The sequence below is a fragment of the Triticum dicoccoides genome, chromosome 2A (assembly GCF_002162155.2).
Source record: "Triticum dicoccoides isolate Atlit2015 ecotype Zavitan chromosome 2A, WEW_v2.0, whole genome shotgun sequence".
Taxonomy (NCBI): domain Eukaryota; kingdom Viridiplantae; phylum Streptophyta; class Magnoliopsida; order Poales; family Poaceae; genus Triticum; species Triticum dicoccoides.
The window spans coordinates 767,103,625-767,122,440 of record NC_041382.1 but is presented as its reverse complement, the minus strand read 5'-3'; the positions used below and the strand labels follow the sequence as shown (position 1 = coordinate 767,122,440).

General features: G+C 41.6%; 1 pseudogene; it reads right to left on the bottom strand.

The window, feature by feature from the left end:
* Nucleotides 1-10,249: 10,249 nt before the first annotated feature.
* On the bottom strand, nucleotides 10,250-15,494 carry LOC119357119 (annotated as a pseudogene).
* Between the last annotated feature and the right edge of the window lie 3,322 nt (nucleotides 15,495-18,816).

Genomic DNA, 18,816 nt, shown 5'->3' with positions numbered 1-18,816 from the left:
CACGAGAGAGTCGGTGGGGCCCACCCCACTCCCAACCCGAGCTGGAAGAACTCTACTGTCCCCCACCCCCTCTACCCCACCTCAAGCCCCCTCAAATCCACTTCAAAGGTGCTTCTTTTCGGTGGATATTTCCCTCTCCTTGTTGCTTGAGGAAATAAAAAACAGTAAAATGTTGTTATTTTGGTACCATTTTTTACATTAATGTGGAACCGCAGTTCGTGTTTTTCTCCAAATCCTAGTGTATCTGATTTCTTTGAATCCTTTGATCAATTGTGGTAGTAATGGGATATACATGGTGTGTAGTAGGGAGAATACTTGGCATGTAGAAAGATTATGGTTAGGGTCAGTATATTGGTTAGGCAAAACTTAGGTTAGTGTATGTGTTAATTAATGGCAATATCTAATGAATACATTATCCAAGTATAGCTCCCGATGTAATACATTAGCCTTGTCATTGATGCCTTAAGTTTATTCACATTTTTTATATGGAGAGACTCGTTAATGTTCATTATTTGACCAAAATGGCATTCTTGTGTAACACTGCCGAGGATGTTGACAGTGATGAGGAAGTCATGTTATTCGATACAAGCCCTAGTTATGCTGAAAAACTGAGAAATGAGTTGAACTGGAGGGACCCTAACGATGATGTTAAACTAATAGGAGGGCATGATGTTGGAGTTGGATCAAAATTTCGATTAAAGAGTATGCCTATCACCTAGGATTTGCATTGGGAGATATACAAGAAAAATGTTACCTAATCGAAAGACAAGCCACTTCAATTGTTTGCCACCAAGGTTGAAGATTCTCGGTTTGAAAGTCGCTTGAATTGTTTGCTTGTTGTATTATGCATAACTGGATCCTGCAATGGGGTTGGGATGAACTGGTACCGGAGGAGGAAGATGTGACGTCTGACGATGTTGTTAGCTCTAGCCATGGTATGGAGGCATTTGACAATGAAGTCTGAAAGAACAAAAGGATGGAATGGGCACAGGGAATGTGAAAAACAAAGGTCAAACAAGGAACCGAAGAAGAAGAAGAAGAAGAGCAGCAGTAGAAGAGGAGAAGGAGCAGCAGATGAGGAGAATAATAATAAGAAGAAGCCGAAGAAGAAGAAGAAACAACAACAACAACAACAACAACAACAACAACAACAACAACAACAACAACAACAACAACAACAACAACAACAACAACAACAACAACAACAACAACAACAATGAGAAGAGGGCGAGGATGGACTTGCCACTAGTTCGGCATCTATGAACTTTCCTCTATTTAGCCATTTGACTATTATATTGGTACTACCATTTGTTAGTAGATATGATGAACTGTGGTTTGTTTCCTAGCTAGGGCTGAAACTATGTTCAGATCGTGTGTGGTAAGAGCATCTACAACTGAACATAGCAAATATGACCCGTTAAACGCACGCGGAAGCGCCCGGTCAATGACCGGGCGTGTTCGTTTTGAGCTCATATTTGTCCGTCCGTGCAACCACACTCCTTATTTTCTTCCTCTATTGCAAGATGCACGTGCGTTGCACGGAACATCAAGATGCATTTTGTATGAGTAGTTTATCTTATGGGAGAAAATGATGAACGAGGGAATGCCCTATTTGCAAATGTGGAGATGATGTGGGTATCTTTTTGCAAAATTGCCATAGTTTCCTTCCTATCCGTCAGATATAAATCAAACGGCTTATATTGCAGGATGGCAGGCACACCATCATCACCAACTCTATTTTTATAAGAGTAGAGATATGTCCGGTCACTTACACGTGATTGATGAAGATGAAGAGAGAGAAATAAAAGAATGAATAAAGAAAGAGAAAATGTGGTTCGGGTGGGGCCGCGTCCTACGTGGCGGACTGACCGGGCGCGTCCGCGAGTCCTCATATCCTTCCCATATTTGAGATGGATATATGAGGGTTTGCGAACAGCCCGAACCTATAGGGATGATATGAGAGATCCGGTTGGGTCATGTTTTTTTTCTCTCTTCTGTCCGGTCACTGGCCGGGCCCGTCCGCGGGCGTATGAGACATTGTTTGAGGCGTCCGGCTGTAGATACTGTAAGCTCACCGCTAGTGAGAAGTGATGATTAACACCTTATGCAGTTTGCGACCAAACACCGTGTAGTTTGCGTGCACAGTGAAATGCAGGCAACCAAACGAGAAGTCAGTGTTGGTTCGCTCATGCGGCCAATCTAGATGCGGACAATCAAACTATATGCAGCTGCTGGTTTTGGGGCTGTTTTACCATAGGCAGGCCCATCTGAGACGCACATGCGGTGCAGGAAAAATCGTTGCGGGCAACCAAACACACCCTGTGCCTGGTTGAGTGGATATTCGACGCTCTTTTCTTCAGTTCAGTGCATGGTGTTGGTGGAGGTTTTGTAGACGGTTCAAGCGTGGATTAGGCAAGGCATCGGTCGCGGGCGGCGGGCGTGTCTGGCGCCGTGCCGGCACGACGGCGATCGATGGGTTACCGAAAGGAAAGCAGGCACGCACGCAGCTGCAGATGGATCGACCTCCATCGCCATCTAGCTAGCTGAACATTGCTTTGCTTGTCCCCGGACCCGGAGGGAGATTACTAGTATGTCTCTGCGACCCACCCAACACTTCCGATCGCCACCAGCACGTCCGTGTCCCAGGAGGGCTCCTAGCTAGCTAGCTTGATCCACCGTGTGTTTTTTTAGGGGAAGTTGATCCGTTGCATTTGTATATACTCCTAGTGGCTAGTTGATCCGTAGCTTGATCCGTTGCATTTGCATCCGTTGGTGGAGTATTATTTTTGAGGGAACGTTGCATTCGTATATGATCGTCGACCCCCCACCCCCAGGCCATGCATGTTACCACGGAGACGGAGGAAGTATCCAGGTTGCTGCCGGCCGTCACGGCACATACGATCTCCCTCCCGTCCAACGCCTTAAGCATTTTGCAACACCTGTCTCAAAGTGCATAATGTGACAAGGAACCAGCCAAATACATCATATACTCTACTCCTACGTGCACGTTGATTCCATTGATCTCCATGGACGGATCTACTACGTGCATGCACCGCAATAATTGAGCGCGCGCGTCGGAGGCACGTTGCCATCCATTGCTATAGCTTTTCTTTCTTTCTTTCTTCTTCTAGCAGCAGAGATTGTAGATGAGATTCGAGTCAAAGGCAGGCAGGCAGCTGGGACGGACGCTTTCTCTGCCTGATGGATGGACGATCATGCGCTTCCTCAGCGCCAATGGGGCTCATGGATCTTGGCATAGGGGGATTAACAAAATGATCAGGATTAGGGGAGAGTCCAGCCCAGCTGGCAGCACACTTAACAAGCACTATTAGCAGTACGACTCCTACTCTATCTACTTTGATCCTCCTAGTGGCTAGTTGGTCCGTAGCTTCGGCTTACTTAATCCATGTCCACCAGCTACATGGAACGGAAGCGGCAGCATTAGAATACGGGGGCTCACCTGCCTCTTGGCTCTTGGCTTAACACAATCGCTTAGTTAATTAACACCTGTCGATCCTTCACGAGATGGCCCGGGATTAGATTCCAACCTAGATTGGTAGATCGTTACAGCTAGCTAGCTAACCACGAGGGTTAATCGCCACTGGAGCGGGAGGAATCCGAGAGGGATCGTATATCCATCGAACGTGCGCTCTAGTCATTAGCTGTAAGCTCGCCAAGTTGGTATCGATGGACGATGGATCGACGGACCTCTGTTGACACACATGCACGCACCTATACTGATTCTGTCTGTACATTCTAGAACTAGCACTGCCGGTTATATTAGTAGCTAGCTGTTGTTGATGCGATCAAGTTGCATGCATGCGCGTGTTAGCGTCAGAGTTAAGCGCAAGACACCCAATGATTGGTGGACTAGCTGACATGCATGCACGCATACATGCCTGTACCTACCTGTACCTGTACCTGTATATATACGTTGAGTGCCCATCTGGTGAGCAGAAACTATTTTGCGTGAACACTACGTACGGTCCGATACCAAGTTTGGCCACGCACGCGGCGCATCACCTGCCGTCATCCGCGCCTTTTTTCCTCACAAGTTATTGATCCTCCTCTTCCTCTCTAACAACGACTGGCATGCTGCTCACGGCCTAGCTAAGCTCATCGGCACGTGCATGCCACCATCATCAAATTAAGCAAGGCTGGCTTGAATCGACCCCCCGTGCCCATTAATCAATCACTTAAGAGTGCTAATGCCAGATTCACACCGGCAACAAAGAGTGCTACTACTTACGCAGGCACGGATTAGATAGGTTGAAATTGAATTGATCTCTCTTTTAGAAAAGAGAGAGAAAAGGGACATGGAGTATTTGATCCCGAGCTTATATGCTCTCGCATGAACAGTAAAATAAAAAAAATAGAAAAAAAGTTCATCAAAATCTGATCTTTTTATGATGAACATTGATAAGTTTTTTAACTGCGTGCAAAATTTCATGTTGAAATGACATTCGTGGAGGTTTGGGAAAGAAAAATCGATGGTCGAAAAAGACTATTGTTGAAAGCATTTTGGAGCACCGATTTTGTTATTTTTGCCCAGACTTCCACGAATGCCATTTCGACCTAAAATTTTGCATGTAGTTAGAACATTCATCAATGTTCATAAAAAAATCAAACTTTTTACTATTTTGTCTGATTTTACTGTTCGTATGGGAGCATATGAGCTAGGGATCAAAAGAGCAATTTCGAAAAAAAGTTGTAGGTTGATCACTAGATAGCTCTAGGAGCAGCTGTACGTACAGTCCAGGTTCAAGATCTCCCAGCTGCTAGCGGCAAAATTTCGTGTTTTGATCCTTTTCTCAAACCTATTCGAGATCTGACCCTAGTTTAAAAAAAATCAAAATATGACCCTTTTGCTACCGCCAGGGTCCATGACGGTAGGGTGTAACAGCCTACTGTTAGGGACCTTGGCGGTAGGAACCGCCAAACAGATCGGTGGTAGCCTGTACACCCCTATCGGCAAGGTGCTCGGCGGTAAACACGAGCACGCACTATGTTTCAATACTTAGGAAGAATTTGCAGTAGGGCATGCAAGCCTACCGCCAGGGACCTTGGCGGTAGGTTGTTATACTCTATCACCATAGGCTCTGGGGATAGTAAAAGGGTCAGATCTCGAATAGCTTTTAGAAATGGTCAAAACATGAAATTTTGCCGCTGCTGGCCGGAGCTAGCTCCTATAATGGTGTAGGCCATCGGCGTGTGTCAGCCGGACCCCTACCAGTGAGCACCATTTCCACGCCGCGCGATTCGATTCGACAGGCCCTGATCATTCACTGTACGGACGGACGGACGGACGGCGCAAGCTTGTCTTATTCTTTGACCTGCGTTGGCTTACCTACCTAGCTAACCTAGGTCCGTGCTAACATAAGCCTTGCATGTGGGATCATGCCGTCCCTATAGCGGGAACCATGAACTCGCCCCGTGCGAGACGGCTGCGAATGCGAGTCGTGAGCCGATGGCGACCATGGCCGAGAGCGAGACCCATTCATCCAAGCACCAAGATGCTAATTAACATAAGCCATGCAATGTCGTCCCTGTAGCAGTGTAGCAGGAACCTTTCCTCGCCCCGTGCGTGGATCACGACCATGGCCGGCCGAGGTCCCTTCATCCAAGCACCAAGATGCATCCATCTCAAAACGGAAAAAGTCCATTTTAAACCCTGAACTCGTAGACGTTCGGCGAAACGAACCCCCAAGTCGAAATCCCGGTCGATTGCACCCTGAACTATGCAATCCCGGTCTAAATCAAACCTTGACAATTTTCAACCGGGATTTGTCTAGCTGGTGGGCCAAGGAGCACCGTCCTCCGCACTAGGCCAGCCCATTTATTTTTTTGCTTGCTCAAAAAAAATTCTTTGCGGCAGAGCTTCGGACGTACGCACAGTACACTCAGCGCTTTAGGCCGGTTCGAGCTGCTGGAGGTCGCGCGCGACGCGCGACGGGCCGGCCCAGCAAGCTGCTGACAGGAAAAACGCGAAGCAGAAAAAAATATAGTTTTATTCGGCCGGATTGGGAATCGAACTCCGGCCACCAATTTGCACGCCACGTACGTCAACCAATATGACAAGCTCGCGTTGCTGTTTATAAATGGAAACAACACTATTTGACCTATCTTCAGTATAAACAGTAAACCAGCTATAAACCAGCTATAAATTATTTGAATAAAGAAAACATAAATTTAAAAACTGTTCACAAAAACAAAAAATTGAAAGAATCAAAATTTTGAAAAAGAATAGTACCAATTGAATTCGAAAAAATAAAAAAAGTTTGCTAATTTAAAATAATTCATCAAATTTTAAAAAAGTTCATCGAATTTCAAAATTTTCAGCAATTTCGACAAAAAAGTTCATTGATTTCGAAAAAAATCATTGAATTATAAAAAAGGTTCACGAATATGAATAAAGTTCATTTTTTAAATTTTTTAAATAAAAATTGAACATTTTCGTGATATACGTTGAACAGTATTTAATACATGTTGAACATTTTTGTGATATCCACTGAACAATATTTAAATTTCATTGAACTTCTTTGTAAGAAAATGGTTTTTTGAAGTAGTTCTATGCTTTTAATTTAGAACAAATAATTGTAAACAGAAAAAAAAAAGAATCGAACAAGGTAAGAGAAAGCAAAATGAAACAGAAAAACAGAAAATTGAACAAGGAATGTTTTTTGAATCTCCAAAACGAAATTAGAACGCACGAATATTTTTTAAATTGTGAACAATATTTGAAACAGAGATATTTTTTTAATCCCGAACTTTTCTTTAAAAAGTTTTAAGAAATATAGGAAAAAGCATTCTGAACAAATTTTTAACAAAAACTAAAAGTGGGCCGGCCCAGCTGGACCAAGGTGTAGGGCCCTTTGTAATTTTTTATTTTTTTAACGAAAGAAAACTAAAGCGGGCCGGCCCAGCAGGATGCAGGTGTGTGCCCTCAGCGAAATCCCAGCAATCCCGCCCATCCAAACGACTTGAAGGTTTGATTTAGACCGGGATTGCATAGTTCAGGGTGCAATCGACCGGGATTTTGATTTGAGGGTTCGTTTCGCTGAACGTCTACGAGTTCAAGGTTTAAAATGGACTTTTTCCTCTCAAAACAGAAGCAGCTGCATGATTGATTGGCTGCCTGCTGGTAACGCAGGGCACCGCGGCCGACCAACCGCGTACGCTGGCTGACCGATCAGCATGCAGTGCTGTGCGGATTAGTTGATCGATCCGAGACACGCATCCGGCACGCGCGTCGCGTCGGAGCAGGACCCAAGGCCGACCGAGTTAACCGACTGATTTGGTGCCGGCTAGCTGGAGCGCGCGAGAAGGGCAGAGCATGCACGCACGCACGCACGCACGCAGGAGCCCGCCCGGCAGACGCGCGTCCTTGTTGCTTCTACAAACGGCCGTCGGTGGTACGTAGGAGTACGTGTCAGGCCGGCCCCTACCACCACCACTGCATCGCCACGCCGCCGCGTGATTCATTCGAAACGACAGCGCTTGTCCATGCACTGTACGGACTGCGGACGGCGCGCCCATGTCGCTTGTCTCATTCTTGGACCTACAGTACGTTGCTAGCCATGAGCCCACGGCGACCGGGCCTAACCCTATTCATACTACTCCGTATGATACATAGTTTTGCACAGTGGGAATCACGTGTCGTCCGGTTGCTGGAGCTACTGAACTACGCCGCCGTAGCAGCAGCAGCAGCGAGGCCTCGCGCCTACTGTTGCTCGAGTCGTATCGTACGTGACCATGACCTGTTCACCCAAACAAGACCATGCATGATTCCTTGGGCACGGGCCGGACGATCAAGCCAGCAGGAGCAGGACGGCGGGCGCGCCTACGCCGATCGACCAGCAGCGTACGTACGATCAGCGGAGCCGCGGACTGACGTCGGATCGAAACCGAAAGCTGGCCGAGTTAATTTTTGGGGCGCACCAGCCTTCATATTTGGTGATTGGGCGACATGTTTCATCCATCCAAATATTGCCCCATTGATTATGATATAGCATCATTGTTTTGATCGCCCGTTCAGTCATAACTTTGCTCTTTGCTAGCATGTTGTGTGTTGCCTGTGTGCATCCTAACCATGCAGACGCCGGGTTTTGAGTGTGTGCTAATTGTGTTTATATTCATTTAATGCTTTATTTTGAAATAATAAAATCCACTCTTTGTAAAAAAAATCCATCCAAATATTAGCGATGGACAGTCACTGAAAACCAAAAATAATACCAAAAGAAAACTGGAGGAAAAGCGGAACAAAACCGTGTGATGCTATGTACAGGTCGTAGTAGGCGATGTATACCTTTGCTCGTGGGAGCTATATTTCGCCCGTATCGAGATGTATTATGTGTCATCTACATGGCGCATTCTTTGCCTGGCTTGGTACTGTAGCATTGTTTTGACTGTTTTTACATTTGTTTCGTTGTTTTTTTTTTATTTTCTTGTTTCTTTCTCAGCTTTCATAGGTTTTCTTTGATCTTCACTTTGTTCTACTGTTTCTTCGGTTTACACAGTTTTTTCTTTTTGTTTTTCCAACACATGTCTACTTTTTTCACACACAATGCAATTTTTTTTTGTATACATCAAGAACAATTTCTTATACATGTTTAAAATTTCAAAAATACACTATTAACATTTTTTACACTATATGTTTTTGATATCCACATTTGTTGTACACTTCAAGAATTGTTTTGTACATGTTTAACTATTTTTAAATATATGATTGACATTTTTATATTTTTTATGTTAACCTATTTTTTTCATACGTGTTGTACATTTTATATACACATTTAGCATTTTCCATATGAATGATTAATAGTATTTGAAATATACTCCCTCCATCCGGAAATACTTGTCAGAGAAATGGATAAAAACGAATGTATATAGAGTAGTTCCAGACAGAGGGAGAATGTTTTTTATGTTACTTTTTCATATATATTATAATTATTTTGTATGCATAAGAACATTTATTTTATACACGTTATATATTTTTCAAATATATGTTTACATTTTTCAAAGACATGTTTTTTAACTTTTATTTTCAAATATGTGTTAAATAATTTTTGAAATACGCATCAAAACATTTTTTTTGGAGTTGCAATTTTTTAACACTGCACAAATATTATTTTCAAAATTTAAGTAATTGTTTATTGAATATATGTATTTTAGGTTTTTTAGAACATAAAAAAGTAAAGAAAAAAATGAGAGGAACAAATGAAACAAAGTGAAGAAATGCACAAACCTGCCCACTAGGGGCGTTCCGCTAGTGCACGCAGGCCCTAAGCAAACGGTTTAAACGCCTTTCGATGACACAGTTTCAAACCGTCACCTTGCTAAGGTGTGCGATAGGAAAGGTTCATCACATATGACCCAGACATTCTGGTAAAAGCAATCATATGTTATGCAGGAACCTATTGCACACACTATAGTTGCGACAGACACGCGGGATTGGTCATCCATCACACACGTCTTATATGAGTTAAGCGTGTGTAATTGCTCATAGAAACCAGATAGAGAATCAACGCAAAATATTTGTGAAATATTACCTATGGCACACGAATTTCACAAGAAAACTTTGCGTGATGTCTCGATTGTTAATGTCTGCCATGTATGATATCATCGAACACGGTTCACGTACAATTTTCAAGTGGGATTGCCACATCGGACACGTTGACTTTAAAGCTCACGTTTGAGATGTGGTGCTACCGCATACGATTTAAAAAAACCCATCACACACTTGCTGTTGTTTCAAAGTGTGTGCTATCTTTAGTGTATCACCCACGGTTCTATTTTTATGTGTACTTTTGTTGTACATCATACACGGTTCCACCATGAGTAACGTGTGCTGTATTATTTGCATGGTACACACTTTGTTTCTTGAACCGTGTGAGTTGTAGTACTCCCTCCATTCCACAATGTAGTGCCTATAGATTTTTGTAAAAGTCAAACTTTATCAACTTTGACCAAGTGTATAGAGAAAATTATCTACATCTACAATACCAAATATGTACATTCTGAAAATATAACTCACGATGTATTCAATGATGTGCATTTGGTATTCTAGATGTACCTACTTTTCTCTATAAATATGGTCAAAGTTTGGAATGTTTGACTTGTGCAAAAATCTATAGGCACTACATTATGGAACGGAGGGAGTATATGGCAAGACAGGCAGGGACATGTTCATCCGCACATTGGATGCGGTGCTGTAGAAATCAGATTAGCAGGTTCTGTTAGACAATGGAAGAGATGTAAGTTACCATATTTTTAGCAGTAGTAAACGAGAACATACATGGCAGAGACCCTGCGAGTTGATATCTCACTGGCACTGCTAAGTTTCTCATCCTGAGATTATTATCAACAACTCAACACTTCTCTTTACCTGACATTCAATCATAGCGGTAAGAAATTATAGGACACCACACTCGATCTCGAGGGTAACCAATATGAGAGATAATGTCATCTACCCATAACGGGCTATCATACAGAGTACAAGCAGATTTCCTAATATAAACCACTATTTGACAGGAGACTTGGTAACTGATGCTTGGTCTTTCACCCAAGGATGTACGATTAATTGAGCAGCAGTCGGACGCGCAGCAGGATCACGCTGCAAACATAGTTTCAGAAAGCTTTTTGCTTCAGAAGAAAGATGATCTGGCATATCAGGTATGTCTTTGCTGTTTGCAATTTTGAATATTGCAGCCACCTGTGAAATTGATTACAAAAGGTTAGCACACAATGATGAGAATAACCAACCATCATAGCCATGCAAAATCTCATAACAAACTCACCCCTTCGTACTGATTCCAAGGAGGCCTTGTGGTTGCCATCTCAATAATGGTGCAGCCAAGGCTCCAAATGTCCACTGAAAGGCTATCTCCATTGGTATTCATGATAACCTGGGAATAAATAGACATCAGCTGATATTCAAATAACAATGGAAAATACATGGGAAAAATATTGTAGTCTTTACCTCCGGAGCCATCCAGTAGGGACTTCCTTTGAAGGATTTGATAGATGTTGCTTCTGATATCTATATAAATAAAATCCACGTTCAACAAAACGATGTCTGTATAAATAAATAAATGTCAGATCATTGACACAGTGTTAGTACTTACATGGTTGGTCATACTGAAATCTGCGAGTTTGATGTCACCATTACGATTTACAAATATATTTGATCCTTTGATATCCCTGTGAGAAATGCAAGTTTTCATCAATAAGAATTAATAATACATGATGTTTTCTCAAAAAGAAATGGCCATCCTATTCTATTTACTTTGATGACTGCCCAATACCTGTGCACTATATTCCGCCTATGCAAGTATGCAAGGCCAGAAAGGATCTGTGCAGTGTAATTCCGGAGGACTGCCTCTTCAAATGGACCATATTCTCTAAGCAACTTATGTATAGAGCCCCCATTAACAAACTCAAGATAGAGCGAGAGTGTTTCACTAGACTGCATTGCAATATGAAACTTATTCAGGCAAAATGATAAAGTTGCAAATAAATGGGACTCTTCATAGTTTACACTATGATTGGAAATAAATATATTCTAATATATCTAACCATTGTAGCACCACCTAAATTTCAGATAACATATTGTAGTGACTGTGATTGCCTTGGTAATTTATGTTATTGTTACATGTTCAAGATAAGATCATGGAAGATAACCATTTCTTTTGTATTTACCAGTTCACTGCCATAATACTGCACAATATTTGGATGCGAAAGCTGATTTAGGATGCACATTTCCTGTCCATAAGGAGCATCGTCAGTATGAAAGAACTAACATTCGGTACATGACAATGATAATGACTAATCCAATAAGCTCCAAAGAAGATACCTGATTTAGCTTCCTCAGGCACTCTTTTAACTCTGAATCATCAGCAATAACCTTAACCTCTCTAATTGCACACATTTGGTCACCTTCACTGCATTACATTTAGAGTGCAATTAAGTATACTGTACAAAGGAAAGGTTCAGTTGCTGAAGAACAGGAGATGATAAAATGCTCTAGGATCAGACTGTGCACCTGTTCAATCCGAGGTATACTTGCCCAAATGTACCACTGCCTAATAACTTCCCCTTCTTCCACTGTGAATGGAGGGAACGGGAAGATGTGCAAGGGAAGCCTGGAGGAAGAGGAAGAGGAAGTGGGTGTAGTGAGCCTAAGCTCCGTGCATCATCCTGCCATGCAGTAGGGGATCCTGGGCATTGCCCAAATGCTCTTGAATGCACATGTGACGTTGGACAGTGTTTGCCTCTTGAACTAGGGGAAGAGTTCGGCAGCCGTGTAGGGAACAAAATTTCTGTCGATTTTCGGCCACGGTAGGATGTCCTTTGATCACTTGGAAGATCCAAAATGTTAGGGTGAAATTTTTTTCTTGGAGAAACTGAGGGTTCACACGATCTGTTATTCTCCAAAGTCAGATTATTTATGAGAAAGCGCACTTCTTCTAGCGCAAGACTTTGTTTCTGAGAATCAATGGCCGGTGTTCTATTTGCATCTGATATCCTATTAAATTGAGCATGAAAATCAAGTCAGTTTAAACACACATATATGAGCCAATCACTTGACATCACTAGCTTTTTAAGCATTCTAGAGTTATCACATATCTTAACACCATAATTGGGATTGAAAGAATGTCCTTTAGCAATATTCTTTTTTCGAAAGAAGAAAAGGTTGGCAAGCATGGTATCATATGCTTGTAGCACATGGCGATAAGTTGGGTCACAGAATTTCAGATTAATTTGCACAATAACAAATTTCAGATGATTGGCAAATAAAATAAGCTGTTGGAACTGCCTAGAAAAATCAATACAAACACCATTATAAGAACAACAAAAAATCACCGTAAAGACACTGCTAGAAGCACAGAAAGCAGAGCTGTTACCGGCTGCCGAAATAGTTCTTATTTCCTTGATCACTTACCGGTTGCCAGCAGAGTTATTTGTGAGCACTACTGATATTGAGTTCAAAAGAAGAGCACTAGTGATGTAGTGCTGACACGAGAGTGTCTCCCGGGCTGGGATTACTCGTCATGCCTTTTATTTCCTTGCAAACATGTGTTGCCTTTTATGAGTATAAGTTTGTTCTAAACCATAAACTCGAAAAGCCGGTTGAAATCGAACTTTGTATCTATTGTTTCTTTAATTTGTTTCCAAACCAGGATCACTGACATGGGCAAGGTTAACCATGGCGTTGCTAACTCATTTCGCAAAACCTCGAGCCAATCTAGTAAAGAAAAATTCAAAGCCAAACCCCCAAGAATCACCAACCACTTTTGTGCTCATGCCGAGCACTCCATACAACCGCACATCTCTGCCATGGTCGCTGCCCTGACCAACAGCAAAATATATTTGGTCTAATGAGCGTGCACATATGAAAATGATTAATATGAGTTATATCCTTGTTAAAAACAGATTTTCGATAACTAGTGCGAAAACATGCGTGCGCACACCTCTAGTTACAAATGTGTGTCCGACACTAGTAAACCACCCTGAGATGAAACCCCTACTTGAACCACGAACGTAGGATCCTAATGTTGTACGCGGGTCGGACACAGAGGGCTTTACGCAAAGCAATTTCGTTAGTATAATTGTCTCCATTACCTTGTCCATCGGTGATCCTGGTGCAACTCTTTGATTACAGTTTCAGTCTTGTTCAGTTGTTTGATGATATCCAGTATACCGGGTCTTTTGAACCTATCATAATCCATGCAGCTCAGTGCTATTATTATGCATATGTTCACTTGTTGGCAATATGCTTGTAGTAGTTTGGAATTATGCCATTTTTCCTGGAACCTTTTCCTCCAGTTTTCATGTACCTATGGAATCAAAGTATAAAGCTAGGTTTGTTAAAATAATTATTGATCTTCTGATGAAGCGAAAGAGATAGCGATTTGTACTTGATCAAGAAAGTCTTGGTACTCCATCTCGGCACTTAAGGAATTGCCTCTAGGACCTGCAATTATCTTTATCATTACAACACCTAAACTGAATATGTCAAACTTCTTCGAGACGACCTGATGAGAATAGTATTCGGGCGGCACATACCCACTGAACATGGCAACACAAATACAACAGATATACAATGGTTAATTTTTTTAACAATACAGTGGTGATGTTGTAAGCACATTTTAATTTACTGGAAAAGAAATTCACAAACTTACATTGTTGCTGAAAGATTCTGTGAGATAACCATGGTTAGTTCTTTGCCAAAGAGCTTCGACGAACCAAAATCAGCAAGTTTCGGTACCATATTCTCATCTAGCAGTATGTTTTCAGGTTTTAGGTCCAAGTGGTAAATTGGTTCTTTGAATTCTTCGTGGAGGTATTTTAATCCTTCGCAAGTTCCCTTGATAATTTTGTAGCGTGTGTGCCATTCCAGTCCGTCACATTCCACTGCGTATATAATTGTAGAGTGTGAAGAAAATGAAAATATATATATGCTAAATACTAAATACTAACTGGACAAGCCTCTGTCTGTACCAGAAATATGCTCTTTAAGGTTCCCATTTTGCATATACTCAAAGCAGAGCGCTTTGTATATATCTTCAGCAAAAATGGTTTCTCCATCGTGCAGCATTGGCTTATGTCGTGTTTCGTAGCAGAAGCCAACTAACTTGATGATGTTGTGATGCTTGAGCCTCATTAGACTTTCAAACTCATGTTTGAATTCGCCATTGTCTGTTCCTGTTGTGTTTTTATGGAGCACCTTCACAGCAACACATTTCCCATTGCTATTCACCCCCTGTTCAAGATTTGAAAAGCACAGAATATGCAAGTATCAAACTCTGTTTGGTTTGACACATTACACTGTTCATATCGTTGTATGTATAAATCACTAAAAACCAAACATGCCATAAATGAATTACCTTGTAGATGGTTCCGTATCCACCTCGACCAATTACTCGTTCAGGGGAGAAATTATCCGTGATGACTTCCAACTGTTCTATTGATATTCTCTTTGCATTTTCCAACTTGGTACCCAGGGTACTGTTTATGCTGAGAGAAATTGAAACATTAAGTGTTAGAGGAATAAATATAATGTTGCCTCCATGCGAAATACTCCATGTAGTATTAGTACTTCTCTAACTTGCGTAGTTATTATACTCAAAATTTAATAAAACTTCTATAATCTAAAGTCAAAGGGTAGAGCAAACAAGATCAAAGTAATCCTCGTAGAAGATGAAATAAGTGAGAAGCAGATCAGATTCAGATGTATTAAACGGGGTCAGGATCTAGAAGGTAGCCAGTCCGGGGATTGAGCGAACGTAGTACTAACCTGGATCTGGATCTGGAGGGCTGAGGAAGATCTCTGCCCTTGGGTGCTCCATCGGAGCCGCCGGAAGCCGCCATGTCAACCGTCCTTGTCCTTCACTGGAGGAAGCGGTGAAGTTCTCATGATGTGATCCAGCTCACGCAGCAGTAACGAAGTCAACTCTGGCGACGACCCAGTTGGCCAATTACCGGAGGGCGGAGACAGCGTGTTTCCTATACGACGCTCATTGCGTCGTTTTGTCCACATATCGAATAGATCGAAGCGAGAGAGCGAGCGAGCGGTGAATCCGGTTTTCGGACTAGAAGGCTCCTGAAACGTTTTTTTTTACCGGTATTTAGTTTTTATTTTTATCCTCAAATCTTTAGAAATTTCAGTAAATGTTCTTGTTTTCAAAACTTGTTCACAAATTTTAAAAAAGAGTTTCTGTTTGTAATTTTTTTTCACTTTTAAAAAAATGAATTTAAATTTATTTTCCATTCTTAAAAAATATGTTCAGAGTTTCAAGAAATGTTTCCTTTTAAAATTTGTCCACAAATTTAAAAAATGCTCAGGAATTTTAAAAAATCTTTGGGTTTTAATAAACATGTCAAAATTTCAAAAAATGCTCCTGTTATCCAAAATTCGTTCAGCAACAAAAAAATGTTCTTGTTTTAAAAATTTGTTCAAAATTCAATTGTTTGCATTTTTCAAAAATTGTTCACGTTTGTCAATAAATGGTCAAAACATATTCGGATATGCCGTTTGCAGTTAGTTCTTAAATGTTCGCGCTACATTAGTCACTAACACTCACCAGCTCCCGTGGCTAGGTACATGCCTTCACCAACTGGGTGGTATTTGGGATTTTACACGGCTCACAGGTCAATGGTGAAAGTATCCAACGGCCGATGAGATGGGAAACGACCCAAGCATAGGAAGAGCCCACAATATCTTGTGATGATGGATGTTTTCAGTTTTCACTTGGGAGGAACTATAACTAGGGTTTACCCTTGGCAGGGTGTTCCAGCGGGCACTTTCCTGGTGCGGGAGCACATCACATGCATTTGCCGGATGGCTACTATTTGGCGCAAAAGGATTTGCTCGGCAGATCCTACTCTGGGTGTACCGCAGCGGATACCACGCAATTGCGCACCCTGAGTTGTGCGCTATAATGGGCTAGCCCATTCTGGGTTATCATTGTGTATGCTCCCACCGGTTTTGGGATTCTGTCGATATTCTTTTGAGTTTTTACCAGTTTCCATTTTGAATTTTTCTCTAGTATTTTTTAATAAAATTCATGCATACTTTTGAATTATAGGAACATTTTTGGAATTAATGAATAGTTTCTGAAATCTAGGAATTATTTTTAAATTCATGATTTTTTAAATTAGGAGTATTTATTAATTGTGTTTATTATTATTTATAACAAATCAAAAAAGATGGAAAGAAAATAGAAAAACCCAGAAATACAAATACATTGATCTTTTGGTTGCCGGCCGATTGTGCATTGTCAGTGTGATCCTATCGTCTTGTTCATTTTTACCTTTTTGTGGAGTCTTTGCGAGCAAGGGAATTACAAAATCACAATTAACTTTCACAAAAGCAAATTGTTCTGTTTTGGAAGAGCCAATGAGGAACAAGAGGCTTATAGGCAATTATTTGGGTGCGAATTGGGGACTCTACCTTTTACGTATCTAGGTATACCAATTCACCATCGTAAGCTACCAAACAGAGAATGAAAGTGCATTGAGGATCGATTTGAGAAGAAACTGAGTTGCTGGAAGGGCAAGCTCATGTCATACGGAGACCGATTAATTCTCATTATCTCAGTTCTCACGAGTATGCCTATGTTTCTTTTGTCTTTTTTTGAGGTTCCAGTTGGAGTTAGGAAAAGACTGGACTTCTATCGATTTCATTTCTTCTGGTAAAAGGTGAACTAAAACGAAAATACAAACTCGCCAAATGGGATATTATTTGTAGACCAAAAGACAAATGGGGTCTTGGCATTGAAAATCTTGAGGTCAAGAACAGATATCTTCTCAGCAAGTGACTGTCTAAATTATCTGTAGAGACAGAGGCCACATGGGCACAAATTCTCCGTAGTAAGTATCTTCACTCCAAAACTTTGTCCCAAGTGACAGCAAGGCCGACGGATTTGCCTTTCTGAAAAGGGTTGATGCGAGTCAAATCAGCCTTTTTCAATAGGAGCAAGTTTATAATCGAAAATGGTACCAACACGTGTTTCTGGGAGAATACTTAGCTAGGAGAGACACCCCTCGCGCTTCAATACCCGACTCTTTATAATATTGCTCAACGACGCGACACGCCTGTTGCAACAGTATTTCAGTCCATCCCCCTTAATATTCAATTTAGGAGAACGCTAGCCGGTAATCATTGGGAAGTTTGGCTCCATTTAGTGCGTAGACTGATGGAGGTTCAGCTATCTCAACAACCCGATCAGTTGCACTGGAAGCTTACTAGGACTGGGGAATTTACAGTTAAATCGATGTATCTCGATGTTATCAACTCTAGCTCCATTCCTAGTTCCAAACATGTTTGAAAAGTCAAAGTTTCTTTGAAAATTAAAGTGTTTATGTGGTTTGTTCATAAACAAGTCATCTTAACCAAGGACAATCTGGCAAAGCGCAACTGGACAGGACCTACTAGGTGTAGTTTTTGTGATCGGGATGAAACCATCAAACACCTTTTTCTTGACTGCCCGTTGGCAAAAGTGCTATGGCGGACGGTGCACATAGCCATTAATATTACTCCTCCAAATTTTGTCAACACGTTATTTGGGACGTGGCTTAACGGGATACATGCCGAAACAGCGAGACACATTCGCGTAGGAGTATGTGCTTTATTGTGGGCAGTCTAGAACTGCAGAAATGACTTGGTTTTTAATACAACAATAAATTTTCATTTTTTACAGGTTATCTTCCGAGCCACTACATTGATCCGTATGTGGTCGCTACTCACTCCGACGGAGGCCAGGGAGCGTTTGGTTACTAGATCTATCCGGTGGGAGATGGTAGCACGGGATATTTTCAACCGGTTTGGATGGCAGTCATGTAATAGGATAGGCAATTAGTTTCCTTATCTTGTTGATGCCGGCCGGTTGTGGCGCTGTGGTTACTTTTTTATAGGCTCTATGTGAGCTTTTTTTTACTTTCACTTCGGTTTTATGACCTTTATTAAACCTATTTGCTTATTAATAAAGTTGGCCGTATGCATCGTTCTGATGCAGAGGCCGGCGAGTCCCCCCTTTTCGAGAAAAAAAGGGTGTGTATAGCGCCGGAAACAAGAGGCGGGGTACACACTTAGACATGAATGTATGCATCAGTTGCATGTGAGAGTATATATGATGAGATATAACATCTGGAGATGACTAAAATATATGCGATTAATATTAATATTATGTTTGGATATTAGACGAACCCGCGCGCAGACAACTAACGAGACAAAAATACCAAAATCTTTCACATTAGAGGTGATACATAAGTGTACACAACCAGAATGGAGAGCATGATTTTTGACAGATGATCAGC